A 10,067-nucleotide genomic window follows, 5' to 3' on the forward strand; every position below is an offset into this window, starting at 1 on the left:
CAATAAATCAAACTTGTGCATAATATATAATCAAAGCATTTCTTATATATACGCATATACATATATATGTTTCATATATGTATTTAACTACTTATTTAGGTTTTCATTATTTTACTTCTTTTATTTTCTTTGCATGAAAATAAATTTTTTTATGATTATGAAATTGGGTTGTTACAGTATGCACAATGCTAATGTTATCCTGAGGCATCCCATTACTATTAGGATAAGTTTCACCATTGGCCAACACATTCACGACATTGACATGGGTCATTGCTGTCACCTTCGCACCGCTCTTCACGTTCACGCCTTTTGGAAGATCAATTATCCTAGTGTTGGGTCAATATAATTTTTGTGATTAATGCCAATATAGTCAATGAGACTAAAATTGTTTGCTTATAAGGTTTAGTCTCATAGATGCTATGTGATGGACTTAGGATTTCAAACACCTCAAAAGGGTGAACATCAAGGTCAAAGACAATCTTCATGAAGATAAAAAGACCAATTGTTTAGACAAGTGATCATCATGTTGGAAGCATCACTTGTGTAGATAAGTTTGTTGTCTTTGGTCATACTATGAAGAGGGGTTTAAGTTTAGTAGCTTGACCTTGTGTTTTTAGGTAAGTTATCTAGTAGGTGATGCACAATAGGATTGACTAGCTCTAATAGAGCAAAATAAGGGCCTATTTAGCATAGCTCTATCTCCAAAAATTCTTGGAGCTAGGTATCTCTAGCTCTAAAAATTTATGGAGCTAGAGCTGTGAGTGCACTTGAGGTGTTTGGGTGAGCAGTCTTGTTTTTACTTTAGACTAAAAATATATACTTAGACCATTTTTTTATTATATAAATTCCATATTTGAGGTAGAGCTGGGAGCTGGACCTTTGCCAAATAAGGCCTAAAGACCCAAGACATCAAGTATCCGGACTTGAAACAGATTGAATTAGACAAGTATCCCTAGAAACCAAGTCTCCTCATGATGTGGTGAGGTCATTGCATCACACGGTCAAGCACTGTATGATATGATGATTGTGGGCAGCAAGTGGAAAAGGTTTTTCAGGCTTCAGAGATGAAGTCACTACATGATACGGTGGCCTATGGGATGGTGTATTGTATGTCTAGTTGTAGAGAGGTTGCAAGTTGAGAAGATCCAAAGTTAAGTCACTGTATGATATCACGACCATAGAGAGGTTTTATTCTTCAGTGAAGAAGGTCATTACATGTCACACCCTAAATTCATGTGTATTCATGTTTGCATGCAAAAATTCATGAGCATTTGGATAAATATGTTCATGTTTGAATTATTTTGGATTCAAATTGAATTAAAAGAGTATTTATATCATGAAATGATAAAATACATATAAATGGAGTTTTACAAAGCAACTCACTTTTTAACCATGTAACCTAGTCTTGCAGTTAAATTTAAACATTAGTCTATCATGTGAGATGAATATTAGTGAATTTTTCCATATTTTTAGGGATTGTTTTGAGGCCTTACAAATTGCTAGAAGTTACAAAAGTAGTCTTATATGGAGAATTTTAGTTTGAAATAAACACAATATTTTTTTGGTCAAACTAAGTAAAATGGGTTGCATATGAATTATAGAATTACTTAAAACAATTCTAGGATTTTTGGAGCACGTAACCCATTATCCATATAGAGAAAGGAGGAAGGAGAAAAATTGGAATCCTTATGGGTACTGTTCATCCGTGCTAGTTCTGTGGCGCAACTCATTTTTTCCCTGATCTGATTCTCTGATATGTGGTCCTGCGCCTTTCGTGGACCCACATGGCAGCCACCACTGCATTGTACCCCTGTGTCAATCCCTCCCTCCCTTATCTATTCACTGAAGCGGGAAACCGATCCCCCTCACTTCCCTGTCCAGCTCTCTGTTCTTGCTCTGCCCTGTCGCCATGGCAGGCGTGGGGGCTAGATCGTTGAGCCCTGCAGCCACCCCAGCCTCCGCATGCTACACCATTTCACTCCCCAGCCTCCAAGCTTTCCATCCATCCAAGTAGTTTAGACATAAATGGTGGATCGTTTGAGATGGAAGTGAAATAAGACGCCTTTCATGGCCATTCTCTCTGCTCAGCAGGTGCTGCAGCTAGTTCTTGCTTGGCAGCAGCAGCAGTTTCCCGTCTCCTCTACTCCACTCTCGTCAGCCATGCCAACCAGAAGGTCTGCTGCTCCTCTGTTACCCAAGCAGCAGCTACACCCGCAGCTCCTCGGCTCAAGCTAGTGCGCAGCCTGGGCTAAAGCCCTCCTTTCCCGAGCCCGGCGCTGCAGCAGGGCTCCACTACCGAGAAAGCTCTCTGGCACAGCTCCCTAATCCAGCCCATGCTCGATTCCACGGCGAACAGGGCCGCCATTGCCATTTTCCTCCGCGAACAGAACCGCCAGACGCAGCCAGTGTGTTCCTTCACCATCGACCATGCTCCGGTGGTCGCCGTCCACTGCATTTGCCACAAATTGATTCCTTGCATCGACATGGAGCTCATGGTGTAGGTCTTGACCAGAGGAGCACCACGGCTCGACATCGGCAGGCCGGTCAACGGTGAGGTCTCCTCCCTGTGCTGATTTTGACCGGGGTCAAATTATTGATCAAGGTCCACATGGGACCAGGCCCATTGCAATGCCATGTGGGTAGATCCAGCTGAGTAGCAAAAAGGTCTTTGGAGTTAAGGATTTTCGGGGTGATTAGAAAAGCAAAGAAATGTTTATTGCTCGACTGTTAATCGGCTGAAAGCTTCAATAATTCATAGGTAATTCATGCCTTAACAAAAATTGGTTTTGTTGGTCTTGAAAAATAGTTTAATATGCAGGAAAAATATTGGTCAGCATATTATAGTTGTTTAACTCACTGTAGCCTATGTTTGCTTAAGCGCTAGTAACTTGAATAATTTCCACAAAAAATAATATAATTGTAAATGAGATGGGACCAACTCTCAAAATTCTGTTGTATGATCTTATACACAGGGAAATGTTTGTTAGTATGTTAAACACTCCATGAATATTTTGGTTATCCACTTGCACGGTTATTAAAGCACCAAAAAAAAAACAACAAACCGTTTTGGACAAAGGTTCACTAAAATATTAATAACGCGAGCAATTGAACTCCAAAAATTGCGATGCATGTTTTGTTTTGTTGTATTCTTTACTCAGTACACTACCTCCTCGCAAAGTTTCATGGCATTTAGCGCATTTCTCGTAGCATTTCACCATGTTAATTGCGATGCATGTGTTCATTCTTTTAGCGGTCGATGAACCGGAGAGTGACAGGTATTCTTGAGTTGGAACTTGTGGTTGATATTGATTATGAAGCTGAGAGACAATGTAAGCATCTAAGTATGTTGCACCCTTATTTTGGATCATATGTTGTTTTAATTTGAATTATGCTATATGTAAGTGATGCATGATAACTAGTCAATGTCGGGTTTTGGGTATAGATACTATTTGTTGCATTACCTTTCCTTACCATTGTTATCTCTTGATCCATTGTAAACATGGTGCTATCACATAATGGTCCAACTTAAATGAACATATTATGTTTAGCAAGGCATATTTCACCAGTAGAACTCGAGCGGTGGTTCATCCATCGTTCGCGAACTTTGGGATTATCGCCTCTCACTAAATTTAATCTTGAAGGGTTATTTGAGTTTTTGACAGTGAGACAAGATTTGGGTGGGTAGTAGGGATGATATGAGAAAGGACTCTTGGATGTCATAGACTTGCCTAGATCAACTAAGCATCGTAAATTGTTTGTCGTTGGTTTAGTCACTTTCTGTAGTACCACATATCCACATTGTGAAAGGATGAGCCGATTATCTCAGTTCATACCGGTTGTTTGGACCATGACCTCATGATGTGAGTTTGTGACATGTGTGGGTGTGGATTTATGGATTGTGGATGAGATGGGGAGCCTAGTGTGTGCATTGTGGTGGAGCTAGGTGTTCCTTGGCATCATGAGGATTGTCCAACTAGCCGGGGATGGGTGAGAGAAAGGTTGTCACGAGTGCCGAGAGGATTGATTCGTGTCGTGTGGGTAAAATTGTACTACCCTATATGGTGTAAGATCAATTCGAATAGCTGTGAATAATTTGCAATAGTTGTGAGATAAAACACATATTTATATACGAGGTTCAAAATAGCTAGCTATAGTTGTGAGATGTAGCTATTTTGAATCTAAACTGAAGGGCCATTGATCCTCTGTCTTAGCTATAGCAACTATCACTGTGCTATTCATAGCTCGTCGCTATTGGTATCTCTACTATCCGACATATATATATACACGTGGACCAAAACAAGCCAATTATAAAATTCAACTCTATGAGATGGCCCAAAATGCGTCTCTTGTAAGCTTTAACTATGAGAATACCTAGCAGCACACAAGTCTCATAGTGGTTAACACCCAAAAATTTAATTTTTGCAATAATTTAAAATTTTGCTAGAAATTTAATCAGGTGTTGCAACTTAGTTCAATAGGAAATTAATTTCTAAATTTAACTTGGCTTAGGATAAATGTTTGAATGCATTCATACCGTTGTAGATGCAATAAGGTTTTATTGGGTGGAAAAAGTTTGCAAAATTTTGGTAGGATTCGCCCCTTTAAAATATCTTCTAAAAATGTGTTGAAATTCAATTGGAAAAGGCTTTCAAAATAAAGAAATCTCTTTTGGGCCGAATCCTTTTCTCCCGGCCCAGTTCACATCCTCCTCCTCCCTTCTTTCCCTCCCGCGTGGGCCGGCCCCTTCTCTCAGCGCTAGCCCAAGCCACTAGCCGGCCTGCTCCGCTTCGGCTCGAGCCGCCTCACCCCACCACTCTCGCTGCCCGATGGGCCCGGCTCAAGCCGGCTGTGCCGAGCCGAGCCACTGGCCCCTTCTTCTTCCTCTAGACGCGTCGTGCTTCAATGGCCGCCGGCCGATCCCCTTCCCCAGTGCCCTCTCCTCTCCCTATAACCGCCGGATTCGAACCCTAAAGTTCCACCAAGTGTTCCCCGGCTCTTTCCCTCTCTTTCCCCCTCTCTATTGCACGGTAATTGCAAGAAACCGCCGGCCATTAAGGCCATGGCCGCCGCCCCTTCCCCTTCGGATTTTGGCCGCCCCGCTCGCTCATTCCCCTATTTAAGACACCCTCTACCACCTCGGCGAGGTCCCGCACGCCACACGCCCGCTCACACCTCGTTTTTCTGCTTGGAACGCCACTGCCGCCCATTTCTTCTTCAGCTCCGGTGAGACGCGCCACCGCTGTCGTTCTTTGCGTGTGCGCCATCTCCGGCAGAACTAATCCCCTCGTCGGCACTGCAGGACCATCCAGAGTCGATTCCTCAGGTCACCGTCGTCATTTAGGCACCGGAGCTCCCGTTCCGCCGCAGCACTGACCGCCGCCACCGTCCTCTCCATCGCCCGGTCACCCCGACGCCCCTCCGGCCTTCCTTTTGCTCGGGGTGAGTTCGCCAGCTCCTCCTCGCCTCCTTCCACCGCTGGCCGGAGCGTATTGGCCACCAGAGCTCAGCATTTGGCCAAGTCCGGCGGCCCTCCGCCGTGCCCGCTGCCATGTTGGGCTGCCGGCCTCCTCTGGTCCATCGTGGTCCGGTGGACCGAGGGCTTTCCCTCCGGTCCACGGCTCGTGGACCCGGTTCACATAATTTTCCAGTAGCAAATAATTCCAATTTTTCTTTATGACATCCGCAGGTGCAATAAATAAGGTTTCCAGTATAAAAATAATTCGTTCTAATCTCAGAATTAAACAAAAAAATTTAGTTAAGCCCAACTTCAAATGATCATAACATTTTGCTCGTAGCTCTATTTTAGGTGATTTTTGTGCTCAAACGATCGTAGCGTCGTGTAGAATCTGTTTATATGGTTTTAATCCAATTTTAGGACTGTTTGGTGTACTGTTCTTATGTATGATTATGTGTTGTGTAGACGATTCAGTCCAAGAGTTCAAGAATTTCCACGAAGATGATTTTGAAGGACCTGTGCATCACTTCGACGAAGGCAAGTGTCTTGACCATGTTATGAACCCAGTTTTTACATAAAGATAGTGTTTATCAAATATGCATGCTGTTTTACAAAATGGGTAGTATAGCAAACACTAATGTTAGTTGTAGATGTTTTATCCTTAAAATAACATCATGTTTATGCTTAGCCATGCTTTTAGATTAACATGTAGCATGTAGGTGATGAATCATGAGTTATGAACTAAAAGTTGATATAGGAAGTATGACATGAAAACTGATGTTGTTAAGAGAGTTAACAACAAGGATATTTGGGGTTTTGGGCAAGAAAGGGGTTACTTTCGGCATGGTTGGTTGATTGGAGATGTTTGGTAATCTACCCTTATGGGGTTATTGGCGGTCTTGCCCAGACCATTTTAAAAACTGGTTCGTGGAGCGACCATCCATGCCAACAGAACAACCACGAGACCAATATGGTACGGCTTGGCCTAGTAATTAGATGTTCTCCCAGTGTTTTATGAGCCAATTGGATGTGTAGATAAGGAAGGGTTACTTCCCGATTCTACCCGGCACAAGAGGGGCTTCTGGGGTGGAGAGTTACTCTACTTATGTACGGCGGTGAAACCTCAGTGGGCAAGTGCATACTGGGACACTATTTGGAAAAGCCTCGTAGTGATCTCTTGGTGCACACCCCGGAAGTGTGTAAGGTACCGGCAGGTACCGGCAACAGAGAAGATCACGACTCGTGGGTAAAGTGTACAAACTCTGCAGAGTGTCAAACTGAATATTCAGCCGTGCTCATGGTTATGAGCAGCATGGACCCTCACATGATTAGTCGGGTGGATGTCTTACATGGTTGAGGGTTGAATTCTCGGAGGTTAAAGAAAATCTTTTGTACATCTTTTCCTTTTTGAAATAAAATTGCTTTTCCATAGTTCAGGGATAAAAATTGGCTTTTATGCAAATAAAACCCTAGAGAATAGGAAATCTTGGTTCAAGCCACCATGTCATATTTTTCCCCCACTTGTTGAGTATTGAAAATACTCACGCTTGCTGTTTTAGAATGTGAGACTTTTGAAGATTTCCCTGAAGATGTTGCTGAGTTCTAGGCTTGTGGAGCTTCCGGACGACTGCTTGTTGGCATGGAGCTGCGCTGTGTTCTGTTCCGCTATGGTGTATTTTCTTTTAGACCCGTGTGTGGTCATTTTGTAATAAATAACGTTGTAATAAGAAGCACTGTGTCTGTTATGCACTGATGATGTCGCTATATGTATGAATAAACTGATCCTAGCATACATATAGTTTACACTTAATTTTAATCTTAAAATCGGGAGTGACAGAAGTGGTATCAGAGCCGTGTTGACCGTAGGTTACAAGCCTAGCTAGAAATGGTCGCGTATTAAGGATTAATTTATAAAAACTATATTTGCACAATTTTCGTTTACCCTTGAGCTTCATTTTATTGCTTTATTGAAAATATTTTACTAATACTCTCTTGTTTCCAAACTGTAGATGGACCACATCAAGAAGACTGCTCGCAAGACCACCGGTGGCTATGTTCCTCCCCGCGCCCCTGCCACCTTTGCACCTAGCGCCTCTGCTGGACCCAGCCGTGTAGTCACTATTCCCAAGAATGGAGACAAGAAGTTGTACCATTCCAAGGGATTTGAAGCAGGGAAGGCACCGATGATAGTGGTGGAGATGTTGCAGCGTCTGGGGTACACCAAAGCACCTGTCTATCACGGTCTTTGTCAAACTCGTCCAGGATGTGAGGAGTGGACGGTAGAGGTGTGCATTTACAGTTCTCCAGAAGGCGACAACAACTATGAGATCGTGGGAATCCACAAAGCAATGGCAGTCCGTGCAAGCTTCGGAGCAAGGATCCGAGACGCAGCAAGGCAGGCACTAGCTCGTGTCTGTGAGCACCACAGGAGTACTCTGAGGGAGACTTCCTACGACTACTTTCCTCATCGGGAGCGTGGAAGCCGAGACATCAAGGTGAAGACGACCACGCACGAGCATAGTGGTGTGGCTCAATAGCAGATGCTGCTGGCTACGACATTGCATGAGGACCTGGATGAAGCTTTGGACGAGCTTCAGGACACACGCAAGCGCCTTCGTGTTGTTTCGGTCATATCTTGTCATCTTTGCTTTTTCCCTCTGTTCTCCGCTCATGCCTTGGCAACCAGCAGATGGTGAACACCAGGAGAAACCCCCGCGCTGACAACAACAATGTCAACAACAACCAGCAACTGCTGCATCCTGCTCCGCCACCTCAGTTCAACATGGAGTAGATGATGGCCATGCAAACGCAAATTCTTCAGGGACTAGCTCAGACTATGGCAAATATGCAGCAGGCCCCAAGCACATGCAAGATCCTCCTCCACCGCAGAATAGGTTGGGAGAGTTCATGAGAACCAAACCCCCAATGTTCTCACAGGCTGTGGAACCGATGGATGCCGATGACTGGTTGAAAGCCACGGAGAAGAAACTCCGGATAGCTCAGTGCAACGACAGGGAAAAAGTGTTGTTTGCTTCACATCAACTTTTCGGACCAGCTGCAGATTGGTGGGACGCATATGTCAAAGCCCATGAAGACGCACAAGCCATTACGTGGGCGGAATTTAGGACCAGCTTTTGCATTCACCATATACCAGCTGGGGCAATGAAACTCAAAACGAAGGAATTTCATGAGCTTAAACAAGGAGCTATGTCTGTGAGTGAATATGTGGCCAAGTTCATGCAACTATCAAGGTATGCCCCCGAGGATGTCGATACGGATGAGGAAAAGCAGGAGCACTTCCTAGAGGGTCTGAATGATGGTATCCAATATGCATTGCTTCCCCAAGACTTTGCATAAAGCCCTGGTGGTGGAACACAAACGCTGCCAGATGGATCATAAGAGGAAAATGTCTTCTCAAGGCCAAGGCTCAAGCAGTCACTCTCGACCCCACTATAATCCACCTCAACAAGGACCGATGTTCCGCCAGCAGAATCAGAATCAACATCAGAACCAGAACAAGCCACAGATGCAAGTTCAGCGCTCAAACTTCCAAGCCCCTCGTCAGGCCCCACCACCGGCACCTTAGCAGAAGTTTGGCAATCAGGCACCTTCCACCGGAAAAGCATGTTTCACCTGTGGTGAAGAAGGGCATTATGCCAATAAATGCCTGAAAAAGAAACCCAACAACCCTCCTATGCAGAATGGCAATGGGAATGCTCCAAGGCAAGGTCAGTATCAAGCTCCAGGCCGCAATGGGAACCAGGCACCAGCTCCAAACAACCGGGCTCAACAAAACTACGCACGTGGGCGAGTCAACCATGTCACTGCTGAAGAAGTCCAAGAAGTGCAAGATGTGGTGCTTGGTATGTTCCTTGTCAACTTAAACCCAGCATCAGTTTTATTTAATTCGGGAGCATCGCATTTATTCATCACTACAAGATATGTTGCAAAGTATAATCTGCCAATTGTGCTTATGAAGTAGCAAATGATTATTAGCTCTCCTGGAAGAGAGATGAGGGCAAAGTATATATGCTCAAAGCTAAGCTTTTATATAAGGGGGGTAGACTTCTTAGCCAACCTTGTAGTTCTAGAATCCAGTGGAATTGATGCTATTTTGGGTATGGACTGGCTAGCAAAATACAAGGGAATCATAGACTGCGCCAGAAGAGCAGTTCAACTGACCAACGGAGAAGGCACGTAGATCAAGTATGTTGCAACTATACCCTCAGCAGAGGAATGCTCACTAAATCAAATGAAGGGTATTCCTATAGAAGAGATCAATGTGGTGAACAAGTTCCTGGACGTTTTTCCCGATGATCTTCCAGGTATGCCGCCAGATCGTGAAATAGAATTTGTTATTGAGTTAGTACCAGGAACTGCACCTATATATAAGAGACCTTATAGAATGGATGCCAATCAGCTGGCAGTGCTCAAGGAGCAAATCCAAGAGCTGTTAGACAAAGGGTTTATCCATCCTAGTTCTTCGCCCTGGGGAGCCCCAGTTATCTTTGTACCAAAGAAAGATGGAAGGCAAAGGATGTGCATAGACTATCAGGCTCTCAATGAAATAACTATCAAGAACAAATATCCACTGCCTCACATTGATGGTCTA

This window comes from Phragmites australis, chromosome 9, assembly GCF_958298935.1.
Source record: "Phragmites australis chromosome 9, lpPhrAust1.1, whole genome shotgun sequence".
NCBI classification, from domain to species: Eukaryota; Viridiplantae; Streptophyta; class Magnoliopsida; order Poales; family Poaceae; genus Phragmites; species Phragmites australis.